This window comes from Anoplopoma fimbria, chromosome 14 (assembly GCF_027596085.1).
Source record: "Anoplopoma fimbria isolate UVic2021 breed Golden Eagle Sablefish chromosome 14, Afim_UVic_2022, whole genome shotgun sequence".
NCBI lineage: Eukaryota > Metazoa > Chordata > Actinopteri > Perciformes > Anoplopomatidae > Anoplopoma > Anoplopoma fimbria.
Window position 1 is genome coordinate 2,722,189 of NC_072462.1, and position 15,693 is coordinate 2,737,881.

A 15,693-nucleotide genomic window follows, 5' to 3' on the forward strand; every position below is an offset into this window, starting at 1 on the left:
ACACCAGAGAGGATGGAGGGAGGGGGAGAGAGAGAAAAGAAATTGAAGTGAAAAAAGAAGGAAGGGTGGAGAGTAAAGAGCATAAAAAGGAGGAGGGGAGAGAGAGAGAGGATTGAGTTGAGGTGAGAGCTCTTATATTGAAGTGTTGAGGAGCTGGAAGAGGCGTCACCACGGGAACAGAGGATGAACGATGTGTTTTTAGCTCACAAGTGTGTGGACAAGTTAAGCCCTGTTCCTCCTGTTAGGGTTCGATTTTAGTTTTTTATTTCTCCCTTTGTTCCTCTTTAAAGACTGACAGGGATTCTCTTTCACTAAAGTGGATTATTTTATGTATGATAATGACAACTTTTACCTTCCCCCCCATCATGCTCCTCCTTTGACACACATGATTTGGACGTTATGAATATTCAGCTCAAAGACACAATGCACATATGATCTCATTTAGATATCTAACACCTTGCGTCTTTCCCTTCAGAAAACAACGAGCTCAGATGTAAATTTGATTCTTTCCTCTGATCGCGTTTCATGTGATTCCTAGATTTCTGTTTCCAATTTAAGAAGTGCTGTTTGCTGAAATCTCGACGTCACATAGATTCACACAGTTATCAATAAATACAGCTAAAAATGGTTATCAATAAATACAGCTAAAAAGTGGATGTAGTCATTGCTACGTCATCCGTCGGTTTGTGGTCTGCGGTTTTAAAGCCTTGAGTTCGGCATTTTGGCCGTCGCCATCTTGGTTTTTGCAACCAATTAACGGAGGTGACCATATTTGGACTGACGAGGAGTGACGTAGAGACGCCGTATACGTCTCTGGTAGAGACCTGTCAATCAGTGTGTAGCCCCGCCCTAAAGCATCCCCTGCTTTATGGTCTGTTTGACTCTAAATGGAGCATCATTTACTAAATGAACATCATGCTGTATTGAAGAAGACTTGAAACTAGAGATTGAGACCATAAACTCATGTTTACAATGTTTACTGAGGGAATAAATCAAGAGAGAAGTAGAGTCATTTTCTCATAGACTTCTATACAACCAGAGGAGTCGCCCCCTGATGGACACTAGAGAGAATGCAGCTTTAAGACACTTTATTATTAGCTTCACTTTTCAGAACCGTCGGTTGCAGCCTGGGTGCAAAGAATCTAAGTACATTAACTCAAGTGCTGTACTTAAGTATCATTTTGAGATACTTTAATTGAGTATTTTCACTTTACGCTAATTCATACTTCACTACATTTCAGAAGGTGTTAGGGACAAAGCAACGCAACATCCCTGTACTCAGTAACACAGCAACTAAACAAAGTGTATAACAAACATATATAAAACACAAAGGATAACCAAGATGGACACCAACCACCACTAAAGACAAGCTAAGACTTACTGGGGCCATGTTTTTGTAGAAATATTTATACCTTTGTACTTCTACCGATCTAAATACTTCTTCAGAAAACCAATTAATACAGACACAGATACAAATATTCACATGCAGCCGACACATTGACCTGAGTATGAATTATTTGCTGCTTTAAATACTGTATAATTTATTGTGTCCTTTAACATGTTAATAACAGCAATTTAAATACCAAGATGTCTTCATGCACAGACACGACACACAACACACAACACACACACACACGACACACACACACGACACACACACACACACACACACACACACACACACACAGAGCCCATAATCAAATCACCATTTTCTTTGCAGAGTTGACACATTTCTTAGTGTTTGACCTCCTTTGTCCTTCCTTTGGCCGAAAGGAGAAGGATGAGTGTGTGTGTGTGTGTGTGTGTGTGTGTGTGTGTGTGTGTGTGTGTGTGTGTGTGTGTGTGTGTGTGTGTGTGTGTGTGTGTGTGTGTGTGTGTGTGTGTGTGTGTGTGTGTCGGCAGGAGGCTTAATAAAAAACCCTTCTGCATTTCCATAAATCAGAGAGGCAGGTTTGTTGTCACCCAGTTGAGGGGCCTGAGAGTGGGGCCCCGGGGCCTGTAGGGATTATAAGAAAGTCTGTGTGTGTGTGTGTGTGTGTGTGTATGTGTGTGTGTGTGTGTGTGTGTGTGTGTGTGTGTGTGTGTGTGTGTGTGTGTCTCTGTAACGGTGCCCACAACTCATCGTCGGCGCTGCATTCACTTAATGTTTAAAACATATAGTGTCCTCTCATATTTTGCCTTCTGTCCGTGTCTCCTTTCCTGTCATGCAGAACTCTGCTGCCCACTTCTTCATGCACCTCCAGGTCTAATATCTCCAGAATATATTTAAATATAGATGTAACTTATTGGCCAAGTGTGTGGAGGAGACATACAAGGGATTTGACTCAGGTTTTAAGTTGCTCTCAATGTTCTTACACATAGAAAAATTTACAGGAAGATAGAAAAAGACTAGCTAGAACTCCGTATACGTCTCTGGTGTCGACCTGTCAATCAGCGTGTAGCCCCGCCCTAAAGCATCCCCTGCTTTATGGTCTGTTTGACTCTAAATGGAGCATCATTTACTAAATGAACATCATGCTGTATTGAAGAAGACTTGAAACTAGAGATTGAGACCATAAACTCATGTTTACAATGTTTACTGAGGGAATAAATCAAGAGAGAAGTAGAGTCATTTTCTCATAGACTTCTATACAACCAGAGGAGTCGCCCCCTGATGGACACTAGAGAGAATGCAGCTTTAAGACACTTTAGCATTGGCTTTACTAATCGAAACCGGAGTTTTTCTGCTTGGTGGTAGCATTCTAACGTTTGCTTATTACCAAAGCACCGATAAGGCTGATGGGAATGTGATTTGTTTTGCAGGGATTTGGCCACAAACAAACATATTAGACAAATTACAATTTTGACCTGATGGTGGTACTTGAGGAGAAGTGAACTCAAATGCAAACATTCAAACTGATTCACATTTAAACACATTAAAGAACTATAACCCATATGCACACTGCTCCACTTACATCCCAAAACACTGGGTTGGAATGTGGTCAAGGTTTCATACTTGTGAAGTTTATTGAGTGAATCACGTCGTTAACATTAATAAACATCAACACCAGTCGATCGATCGCTTTCAAAACAGAGCACTGAGCTTGTGTGATGTTGCCAACTGTCAATCAACACAAGCTCTTCCTCTAATAATTAATGTGATTTCTTGTCCACAACCACAACATGCCATCTTAGACATTCAATATGAACATAATCCTTAATAATTCATGCTAAAAATGCTAATATAACATTATTAATATAATCATAATGTAATCTATGTTCCAGACATGATTTTTAAAATGAGCTGTCCAAATGAATAATTTATTGGACGAGGCTGGTTAATAAATGTTTTAATCATCTGGACTCTTCCAAAATTTGTTATTGTATATATATATATATATATATATATATATATATATATATATAACACTTTCACTCACATCACAGACAATCTCACTACTTAGTTAATACTTAAATGTAGTTTTACTCATATTTGTACTTGTATTTTTTAAAGTAATCTCCAGCTCATTCACAACCTTTGTCAAATGTCATGTTGTCCATCTAGTTTTTTAACCTTTCAAGCGTAAAATACATTTGATATAGATGATTCTTAAAGTTTATCATACTGTTTATAGTCTTTGCAGCTCATTTAAATCTTTAGTTTTAATTCTGGTAATCTGATGCAGATTGTGAAGGGAGTGTTTTCTTTTAGTTTATTTTATACGTTTTTCACACCATCCAGTGAAATTCTTCCAAAGCTTGACCAATGACTATCAAATGCTTTATAATACAGATTTAGTGTAATTTCGTTGTATGAATTGGGTATCAATAAGAATCTTACTGGTTCCAGTGAATGTAAACAGACTATTAAAGTCTAGAACTCTGAGAGGGCAGACCCCCACCAAGGCCGTTTCCAAAAGTAAAAGAAATTGTGTGTATCTGCCACGTGATTTGGATCAACTCTGAAATCCTATGGGTTCCTTCTTGGCCCATGCTAAAAAACTTCCACCAAGTTTCATGAGAATTGGGCCAGTAGGTTCTCCGTAAACGGAAAACAACCTTCTTGGTGAAGGCGACAAGTTATAAATTGTATGAAAAAGCAAAGCTGGAACACCAACTGGATCCAATAACCCCCCCCCCAAAAGAAAGTCCAAGGTCACAAATATCCAATACTTTGGTTTATGAGTAATTATCTGCAAAAATGAACCCATCAGCCTCAGCTGTACTTTGTGCTTAGTGCTGATTAGCAACTGTAATTCATGCTCGACTAAGATGGTGAACAGTATACATGCTCAGCATCAGCATGTTAGCATAAACTGGATAATAATTGTATGAAAAGTTCGACTGACCCGTCAACATCTCAAACAAATGTGCAAATTGATTCAACGGACAAAGAACCAGATAAACCTGAACGATAAAAACAAAAAGGAAGTTAGTCTTGGGAGAGGAAGTAAAGCGGCATCTTTGAGCTGGACAGAAAATGATGCTGAAAAGCAACATTCACACGACATGTATACCTGTCACATTTTCATTATTACGTTTAACTGCTTAGTATCTTAATTACTCAAAATAATAGATGACTAAAAATGGCAACCATATTTTGTTTTTAGTTTGTCAACCAAAAGCAGATGCTTTGTTGCCTGGCACCCTCTGTTAACAGTAAGCGTTGAGCCCTGTGAGTACCTCTATTGTTATTTTTGGAACATAAAAACATGATAGGTGTGATTTTAAAAACATCATCTGTATCTGATTTGTGGGGTATAAGTCTTGCATTTCCCCTGATACTGTGAGTTGGTGCAATGTGAAAGGTGAGTTATCACCTGATTCTGCAACTGCCAAAGTATGTTGCTGCATCTGATGTCACCTTCAGGTCACTTTAGGCTTTTTACACCCAATCTGAAGATTAAGTGGAAGACGTTTTCACACAATTCTGCAAGCACAGCTGTCTGGTATTCAAGCATTTCAACCATGAACTGTTCAATCTTCAGTCAATGTATTTCAGTATCATTTTCACCTTTGTTTAAAGGTTACTTTCATAATCTGATTCTTACAATAAGTGTTAGGTTCGACAGTTTCTACTCTAAAAAGTTTTTGGAGTCAACTAAGAGAATGTTAAACTCATAATGCTTTTTATACTGACTATGGGTGTTTTTAAGGGTTTTAAGTCCTATTGATATTACAAACTTCTTAAATCTGGTTTCTTTGTGCTGGCACATGTAGTACTGTACCAAAAAAATGAGGTTCAGCGGGTTCCAGGTGTACTTGTAGTTATAATTCTTTCATTTCTAGTACTCATTATAGAAATTATTGCAGGACGGCCAGTTCATCCAATGTTACAGCATCAAATATGGTGTGTAAATTTACATTTACAATTAACAATTATCTTCATTATCGATAAATCAGCCGACTATTTCATTGATTAATCGATTAATTGTAAGGTCAGAAAACAGTGAAAATACAAATTTACATGTAACTAACGGCCAAGATGACCTCTTCAAATGTTTGTCTGACATAACCAAAGATATTTAGTGATAATCTTCACATTTTAAAAGCTGGGACCATCAAATCTTTGGCAATTTTTGTAGAGAAAAATGACAAAGAAGTTGCATTTCATTTCTCTTGATAGGCTAAATGATTAATCAATTGTTGTAGCACTACTCCATTTCAAAATTAAAGTTAAAAAAAGCTTCCCTTGAACCGTTGAGTGACATGTTTCATCTCAAACATTTATCTTTAGACGTTCTCTGTTGTATTTCCTAATATCTTTTTTTAAATAGTAGGTTAAACAGGGACAGAGGACGAGACAGAGGGAGAAGAAAAAAAAACTGACCCAGAACCTCTGGGCATGTCATGCAGCAATTTAAATTAATTTGAGACTCAAACACGTCTCTGAGCCCATCATTTAACCCTCATCATCATTTATGTTCTTTTCAATTACATGAAGGGGATTTAAACGGATATTAAACTGCAACCTCTTCTCCTAAAAGTTAATCAGAAAGTTTCATAAAGAGTTTTCCCGATAACTTTCACAAAATAATCTTGTTTGAAGAGGAAAGCCCCCCCCCCCCCCAGAAGATGCCGTCACCCTGCTCCTCAGAGACGCTCTGCTCGCCAAAGATAAAGATAGCGTGGGCGTCCCATCTGATCTGATCCAGTGGGTTTGCAGTGGTGAAATTGATCCCTGTGGTGGATGCACTGACAGGCCCGAGGAGCCAGCGTTCAAATGAATTTGGAAGGGGAGAAGAAGACGGCGAGGGCTTTCTGTTTGTTCGGCCTCTAAATAATACAGCACAATGACAGCCAGCAAACAAAAGCATTTGTGTAGCGAGGAGCGATACCGGGGATAGGATAGAACACAGAGCAATGCTTAAATTACAGATGAGAATGGAAACATCTTTTCTTTATGTTTTGTTGTGTGTTAAACATTGATGGGAGCCAAACCAGTAGGGACAGTGCTCGACCATCCAAAAAACAAAACCAGTAACTGGAAGCCTGCGAGCAGCAAACTGGAGCACTGGGCTCTGCTCCCACATGGACACATTTAATATTTGCCAGCATACAATATCTTCCAACTTTTTTTTTTTTAAGCTTAATTGCATTGCTTCAGGGTGGAAAAAAACAAATGACAGCCATGTGATTGTATCCAAATTCCCTGAATGTGATTAAGTATAAATGTGTAAAGTGTCGGCGGGGAGATTTAGCCCTGAATAATTGACAAAGCTGTATTATACCGCTGTAGGAGTTATTCTGCCTTAAAACGCTCATTTCAATGTGCATGTGTTTTTTAACATTCATGCATCTGAAAAATAATTGAAGGGCCTGAGCGCTGCTGAATATTTCATCCCCTCGCCGCCTCTTTTTTTTTTTCTTCCAAATTTTCACAGGCTGAACGATGGCTTTTGCGCCCAAAAAAAGAAGGATATGAATTTTTCAAGCATTTTAAATAATTAAGCCCAAAGTGTTTGGGGCGGCAAAGCCCTGATAAACTAATCTGAGACGGAGGAGAGGAGAAAAGGTCTGAGAGGGGGGACATTAGAAATTTATTATTTTATCAGCAGCTATTTATTATTAACATAGAGAGATCCCATTAGCATTCATAGACAAAGGGACTCCTGGGAGGATGCCCTGTGGATTTCAAGGTGATACATTAAAAGTGAGAAGTTAAAAGGGAGGGAAAGTATCTGCTTCGGCCGCTGATCTGCATATTAGCCAACGTCTCTCAGTCCCGGAACTCAGCAGCATTTCTTCATTTTCTTGGGGAGGATTTTTCGTGAGCGGATGGCAGATTTAGGACGTGAAAATGAATCGTTCTGACTCCACAAAGTCAAGTATTAAATACTTCATGTTAGGATCTCAGGAAGGTCAGCACTCTATCTGGGAACTCTTGAACTTAAGCGACCTTTGAGAGGTTCCCATTCAGATTCTAGTTAACTCTATAAGTATATGATGCATGTTTTTAGCCACCATAATGATATCATTCTAGAGGTGGCAATGTTGATCCAACACTTTAACCCAGACTTAAATATCTCAAAAACTATTGGATAGATTGCCACAAACAATCATGTTCCCACGAGAACGAATCCTAGTGACTTTGTTATTTCTCTGACTTTTCCTCTAGCGCCACCATGAGGTTGACATTTGTGGGTTTAAGTTAAATATGTCAACAACTATTTGAGAATCATCACCAAACTCTGCATCATTTTGGATCTTAACTATATGAGGTGATAACATGAGTCAATCAGTGTTGTGTTAACAGCTTGTTACCCTGCTCCCAAAGTGGCAAGAAAATAGATTAATGCTGGTTTAAAAAAAAAAAATGACACATAGTGGGGTATTCGCTGATTCCAGTATAGACTCAATATATTTAAATTTAACCAGTACTATGCTAAAAAATAAGAAATTCACTATTTTTCAATCAGAATTTGGGATATACATTTCACAGAAATTGTAATGAAAAAAATATAACAATTCCAAGAATCGGAGACTTTCTTTCTGGAGTCTGGTCAGAGTTTCTTTGGTGGTGGTAGCTCGTATTTGAGGGAACTTGGAACTCTTTGAAGCTTTTGAGGTCTGTCAAAAATGTACAAAGACTGAGTGAAGTCAAGCGTGACCAGACGGAGAGGTGTGCAAGACCGTAATAAAAAAAGATCCAATATCTGTCTGCTTGATGTAAGAGAGCACCTACATTGATGGGTGGAGAAGTCTGCCTCCTCCTCTCTCCAATCCCACAAGAGAGCAGGAGAACAGCTGAGAAAGGCATCCAGGCCCACCCCCATCATCTCAGCCGACACACACAGCGCATTGGCCTTTATGAAAATATCCTAAAATTCAATCAGGATCTGCAAATTTCATGAGCTGGCCGTCCTCCTCCTGAATTTCTTAAGGGGGTGTCAAAACAATCACGGCGATGACATCTGACACTCTGAGCGCTGAATCAGAAAATCAGTTATCCCCCGACTGAAACCGATTTTGATTATTAACGGAGGAATATGTTCTTATCTCTCACATTCACATACGGTAACCTCTCTGAGTCCGGCCCCAGAAAATCTCATTTCATTTAAAATTTGTGGGGGAAAATGTAACACCATAGAATTGACTATTATCAACCGGTACCTGGAGTGAAATTGTAAAGGAACCCCCCCAAAAAAAGTCATGCTGGCAGTTCTGTGAAGCTGTTCTTATAGACACGGTGGTACTTTGAGCTAAACGGTAACGGCAGCGTGCTAACACGCTTACAATAACAATGCTAACACGGTGATGTTCAGCGGGTAGAATTAGAAGCCGTATGCTCATTAGAGCTAAACACAAAAGTACACATGAGGTCATAAATATAAGTATTGGACTAATTGAAAGTTTGGTGGCGCTAGATGAAAAGGTCAAAAGGTGCATTGATGTTTAATACCTGGCCACGTTTTTCCTCACAAATGGAGGCCAGCATTACACCTCTACCATACAATCTAAATTTACAGTCGTCAGTTATACTCATTTTAGCACTAACTGAATGTGAGCTAACAGCTAACGGCTAACTGAAGGACCGTGGAGCCGCCTCCCACCGAAGTCATCCTCTAGCTGCAGGGAGGACGAAACGAAAATACAAGCAGTTTTCTTGTTTCTGCCTCTTTGGATTTAATCCAATAAACAAACTATCAAAACGTACATGAACCCTGCACCTTCATCGTTACGTCAAGTTTGGACTGAGCAGTGTTGGACGCTACAGACACTCACTATGGCCCTTTCCAGGTTGTATTATAAGACATTATGGGCCGTGGCTAGCTGGTTAGAATGCTTATTTCAGGAGACATCTCTGCAACACAACGTCACCGATGTAACCTTTCACTTTCTGTTAATAATGCAACACCAATGTCGAGTAGTTTTTGCGTCTTTTGATTCAAAACCTAAAATGCCAACCTCATCATGGTGCTAAAAGGAAAAGTTAGAAGATCACCAACTTAAGTAGGATCAGTCTAGTGGGCTCCATGAATGTCTGCACAACATTTCGAGGATTGTTGTAATAGTTCAGTCTTTATTTCAATTCACCAAAGTGATGGACCAACCGACAGATTTTGCCACCAATGGAGACGTGATGCTAGACTGGCAAAAAAAACCATGTTATTTTATTTCAAACATGTTCTACTCTGTTAAAGTTTACTGGGAAATATATAATTATATAAAACTAGGAGAAAAGGAAGAAGAATCTAAGTTTGATAAGCAAAAAGCATTGTCACCATGACAACGTGTATGGGTCTTTGCAGGGAATATAGACAAGATTAAATGAGGACATTGGATTTAATGAAAATCATTTGCAATTCTAATTTTGAGGAAACCTTTGCAAGAGACATTGAAGTATTTTACTTAAGCTTAACATTTAATTTAAGCTCTGCATGTTAAAAGAATCTCTTTTTTTTTTTATCTTACTCTATAAACTGTCCCTTCTTCGACCTGTGCCATGCAGACGCGGTGCAAAGGATGCTGGGTAATGTCAGTGGATATATATGCCTGGAGTGGTGGAGCTCCTCTGTGACCAAATACTCATCTCTTCTCTCACCCCAAAAGAACCCATTAATATTTTAAATTAATGCAAATAACCATAAATGATGAATAATTGCCCCCATATCAAAATTCAATTACTGTTAAACACTGACGAATTGCTGATTGAAAATTATGAATAATTTCTCTGACAGAGAGAGGAGGCCTGAGAGGTAGAATGTGAGAACAAAAGAAGGGCGTCTGGAAGCACGTTGTCACTGTGGATGTTTCATCACATGTGTGTCAGCTAGAAACCCTGCAATATGAAATGTATTTTATATCTTGAAATAGACAATTCAAATGTAACCCCTTCAGTTCGTTTTGGAGTTTTGTCCGCAATGCTAACGTTTTTAAATTTTGTTTTGTAAAAAGCCTTTATGTCACATTCATCCTTTTACATATTATCCGTATTACTGCGAGTAGATTCACATAGTATTGTGGACACTTAAAAACATTTTGAAACACGTTAGATATCCATTTTACATCCTGGTTGTCCAGAGGTTTTCTTTTATAACATTAGCTTTATTTATTTACAGTTGAACATGGGAAGCTTTCCCCTTAAATATAAAAAAAAAAGCTCTAGTTTGAGCCACCTTGATCCACCATTTTGTAGCTCCCTCTTGGATGCATGATTACAATCTGGCACCTGATCGCTATGTTTTTATGGAGGTTGATGCCCACAAACGTCCCGAATACGGACAAATATGCAAATATCGGAAGATGTCTTCTAGTGGTGATGATTGAGATGGATTGTTTTTGTGTGAGTCTCTACTTTATAAAGCCCTCTGAGGCATATTTGTGGTATTGGGCTATACAAATAAAATCAAATTAATTCTGCCTTTTTTTGTTGGATACATGTAGTGGAGAAAAAAAATGCAATATCTGAAGTGTGGCGAAGTATAAGTGCAAATACCAAGTAGCAGAAAAAAGAAATAAAAACCTCAAAATGTAATTTTTCTTAGCTATCTTCCATCAATGATCAGGGATCACAAGCTTCATTATCCAAGAAGTTTCAGAATCGGTCCAGAATCTAGAGTCGTGTATTTCAACTCATCCTGTTGGTTTGTTTACGTTGCAGACTGTATATATGTGCACACAGTAATGCTTTGACTCTCAAATGACCAGAAACAAGTTTTTCCTGTCTGATACTGCAATGTTATCATGACTCAGAAAATAAACTTTAATATCTATTTAACTGCACTTTTATTTTTGATCAAATCAACCAAGAAAACAAGCTGTTTTTACCAAATATTCTATATTCGTCTCTCTCTTTCCCACATTCTCAGCTGACTCCCCCTCCAGATTGAACTATGACAACATGATGATATGATCCATCGGTTTCTAGGAAACAGCTGATGTAACGGTTCAGTCAGTAGGTGTATGTCATGTTTCTGCCCCGGCTGAGAAGAAGAGTTTCCTCAGGGGGGGATTACTCACCATGAACAGAAGCTACCAGGCCAGATCTGTGGTTCATCATTCTCTTAACACAACAGCTCCACCTACAGGTATCTGCAGAACAAGCATCCATGTTTCAGCATCCATATATCCTGTTAGAATAATAGAGACTTCCCTAGATACAAGGGGACAGGTCAAGAGTCATCGGAAAACATCCTGCAGGTGAAGTAGGAGAAATTATCTACAATTTTTTTTAGCCTGAACTAAAACAGTCAGTGGTGGAAGTTCAATAAGTATATTTACTCAAGTACTGTACTTTAAGTATCATTTTTGGGGTAGTTGTACTCTACCTGAGGATTTGTGCAACTTCATATTTCTACTCCAAAACATCTCAGAGTCAAGTGAAGTATTTTTTTACTCCACTACATTTATCTGACAACTCTTATTACCTTTTTTAAATGAAGACTTTACGTGAAAAGAACAATGTTAAGATTATAAAATATATTTTTTAAGATGAAGCCATTGGCTTTCAATCTTTTTGGCTTGTTAACTCTACAACATATTGTCATGTTTATTTGAGGAGACAGAGAAATCGAGATCCTTTCATGTTTTTCTTTTTTCTTTTTTGCATGTATGTGTTCTGTCCATGATGAAAAGGCAATAAAAATAAAGTGTAAAACAAATATGTTCATGTTTCACATGATTGAGTTGTTGGTTCCACCGAAGAGACATTTCCCTGTTTACCTTCTCACATAGTTTACTTTAATTAACAGTTTTTTCAGCATAATGCAGATTTTTTTCTTCTTTCTTCCTCTATTTATCATCTTATGACCCTTTAGACTTATTTGGATACCTTTTGGAAGGAGCCCAATATCCATGTTGGGAACCACTGGACTAAACTATTTCAAACTAGCTCCACTTAAAGCGTCTACAGCAGTCAAATGCTGCTTGTTTTTATTTGTTTACATGTTTCTGTTTTCATTGTGTACTTAAATAATTATACACTGCACATCCCTGACTATTGAATGTGTCCTAGTGACAATAAACTCTAGTTTGACCTTTCTTTGGTCACTGTTGAGAACCCCTCTTTTTAGCATCTTAAATATCAGCTAGACTGTTTGTTGCCACATGATGGAGCCAAAGCAGCATTCTGCTGTTGAGTTGCAGACTGGTTGGACTGTTGTTGCTGTTGGAGCTGCTCCAGGTGGAGCTACTTTAAACTACTTTATTTAGAGTTAGATAGTTTGGTCCAGTGGTTCCCAACCTAAGGGTCACCAGATAAACCTGAGGGGTTGAGAGATGATTAATGGGAGAGAAGAAGAAACTAAGTTCTTACAATAATCAGTTTTCAATTCGGGGACTTTTTTCTCATAATTCATTTTTGGTTAATATTGTACTTGTATTATATATCTTTGGGCCTCAAACACTTATCAAAATAAAATCATCTGAAAAGATACGGGTAGAAATTCAATTTTGATGGAATTACTAGGGTGTGACTAACAACTAGGGCTGGGTGATAAGGAGAATATCAAATATGACAATATTTTTGAACAATTACCTCAATATTGACATTGCAACAATAGAGTAAGGTTGACTATTGGTAATTTCACAACAATATTTTTGATAAATAATCATCAGTAATGTAGATTAAATGAGTGGGTAAAGGCAAATAATAAAACAGCTAAAACAGTTTGGTAAATTCAGAAAATCACTTCCCTTTACTGTAATGCAGCCTTTCAAACCAGGAACGATATTATGGCATTAAAAATCAAACACTATATCTACTCATCTCAAAATAATATTGATATATTGCCATAACTTACCCCAAAAAATGCCTATTTATTATAAAATACCCCAATAATTTAAAGTGTGCTTTCAGACACAGCCATGGACAAATGAAATGTGAAAAGTAGACTTTGCTTTTTGTTAAGAAGTCACAAATCCTAATCATAATGAGTAACTGTAGTTGACAAAACAATAAAAAGGCTATAGAGGAGTAAAAACTACATTTCCCTCTGAAATGTAGTAAATTGTAGGTATGACATAAATGAAGATACTACTTATAACTCTAAGGCAAGCCTGCATAAAAATGTAATCTCATTTTAATATATTCCTCTCACATACAGACGACTTCTAGGCAATATTCATCCATCTTTTGTGAACTAAAGCTGAACTACTGTGCCTTTAGCTTTTATGAACCAATTCCCAGAGCAGTCATTTGTTTTTAGAGCCACTCCCTCCCTCCCCCTCTCTATCTCCCCCTTTTTCACAAGCCCGTCGTCCTCTCTTTCTTTTCACTTCTTAATAGAGCATCAGATTCCTCGCGTGAGAACGTCGTATCAGGTCCGGCTGATTGTGATATTGAGTTACTTTATTTTTCCTCAGTCTTTAATCCCTCATTCAGACAGACTAGTCAGCCTTTTCTTCAGGGACAACTTGGATTTCAGAGCTGGAATTGGTTAAGGTTTAAAGAACAGATAAAATACAGATCTTTTCCTTATTTTACGAAAGCAAAATAGAGGTTAAGTATTACATGAGGTGGTTGCTCACTTAGACAGGAGGCGAGAACCTTTAAGAACAACAAATGGTAACCTGAGGAGATGGAACAGGATGCTTTAACCTATTCCCTTCCAAAACAAAGGTTGTGTTCAATGACTACGGGCTCGCAGGAGGAAGGAAATTGCATATATTGTCAATTATCTTCAATTAGAAAAGTAAAAATATTCATTTAGTACAGTATTTGTACAATGTTTTCATAGTAAACCATTCTGCAAGGAAATCCATAAAACCAGCAATCAATGTTACAAACAAATTATTTAACTTTTACACACTTTACATAAATATTTTCTGCAGTATGTTGTTGAAAGAGGTGGAAAGAGTTCTAAAATATCCTTCTCTAGTTAAAGTATCATGAAGACACTTATGCATTACTTATATATTTAACACTAAAATGCAGTAGAACCAGAGATATTTATTATTCTACATTATATATATATTTTTCTTATAATAAAATGCATCTTACATTTTTAGGTCCGTTTAGCAGCAGTCCACTAAAAGAAACGGGCCTTTAATTTCTCTCTCTAAAGATTGGACTGTGTTATGTGTATTGTGCTTTCTTTGCTAATGCTAGCATGCTAGCTCACTAAACTAAAAAAGATGACATTTGTTCTATACCTGCTTAATATTAGAGTTTAGCATGTTAAGTGGGGTTTCTATTCGGAAATAATAGAGGCAACAACTACTTTGTACAGATGCTAAGCTAGAAAATGACAAGAGGTTTGGTTCGTAACAATATCCCGCGACTGGTGTGCACCGATGTGTTTGATCTCATGTATTTACTCAAAAGACAGAGTTTTAAACTTGTAATGTCGAAGATAATCCACTCTGTTCATGTTTACCACAGGTACCAACGTATTTAGAAAAATAGTTACAAACAGAGTCTACTGGCAACTACGAGCCAATCAGAACCCCACTTCCTGACTAACAGCTAATCAGATTGAAGCAGGTAAACCAATCTGTTTAGAGCATGCGTATAGGCGTTTTTCCCACACTACGGGCACTTGACGTTTTGTGAGCGTGTGGCCTCTAGAGTCAACTAATTAAAACACATTTTTTAACCTTTTATAACGACCCAATGACCCTAACATTGAGTTATAAGTAATGTTTTTTTAATGTCATGCATTAATCCAGAAGTATTTCAATTGTTCAGTGGTGCAAAGTAACCAAGTAGTCATACAAAAAAAACTAAAAATAATCAATAAATACATGAATTGCGATGTATTGTCACAGGTTAAGATGAGACATAATTGATCCCCTCTGTAATTGGCCATTCTGCATAATGAATACTTTGCATACATTTTGATGCTACTACTTTTGTACTTTTATTTTGAAAACCTTTGAATGCATTATTTCTACGTGGTGGTATTGCTATCGTTACTTAATTCAGTGTTTGGAGTCCTCCCTCCTCCACTGAGGAGTATTTGCTCTGCTATCCAGCAGGTTGGGCTAACATTAGCATTTATCTCCAAGCACCATTGTGCCTATGTGTGCAGCTTCAAAGTGCTGTTATAAGCTCTTGACCTTGTTTGGCCTCTTTCAGCAGTCTTTAGAAAAAGAACAAAAGGTTGTACACCCAATTAAAAACACAGGAGACACTAAAGAGGCCGAGGGGAGTCTCCTGTGGGAGGGCAGGCTGAGGAGGGAGGCTGCTGGTGGTTACGTAATGGCTTGTGGGAACATATTTATATCTCACAGGAGGGTTGATGTGGGAGAAAGAAAGGCTGGAACAGAAAA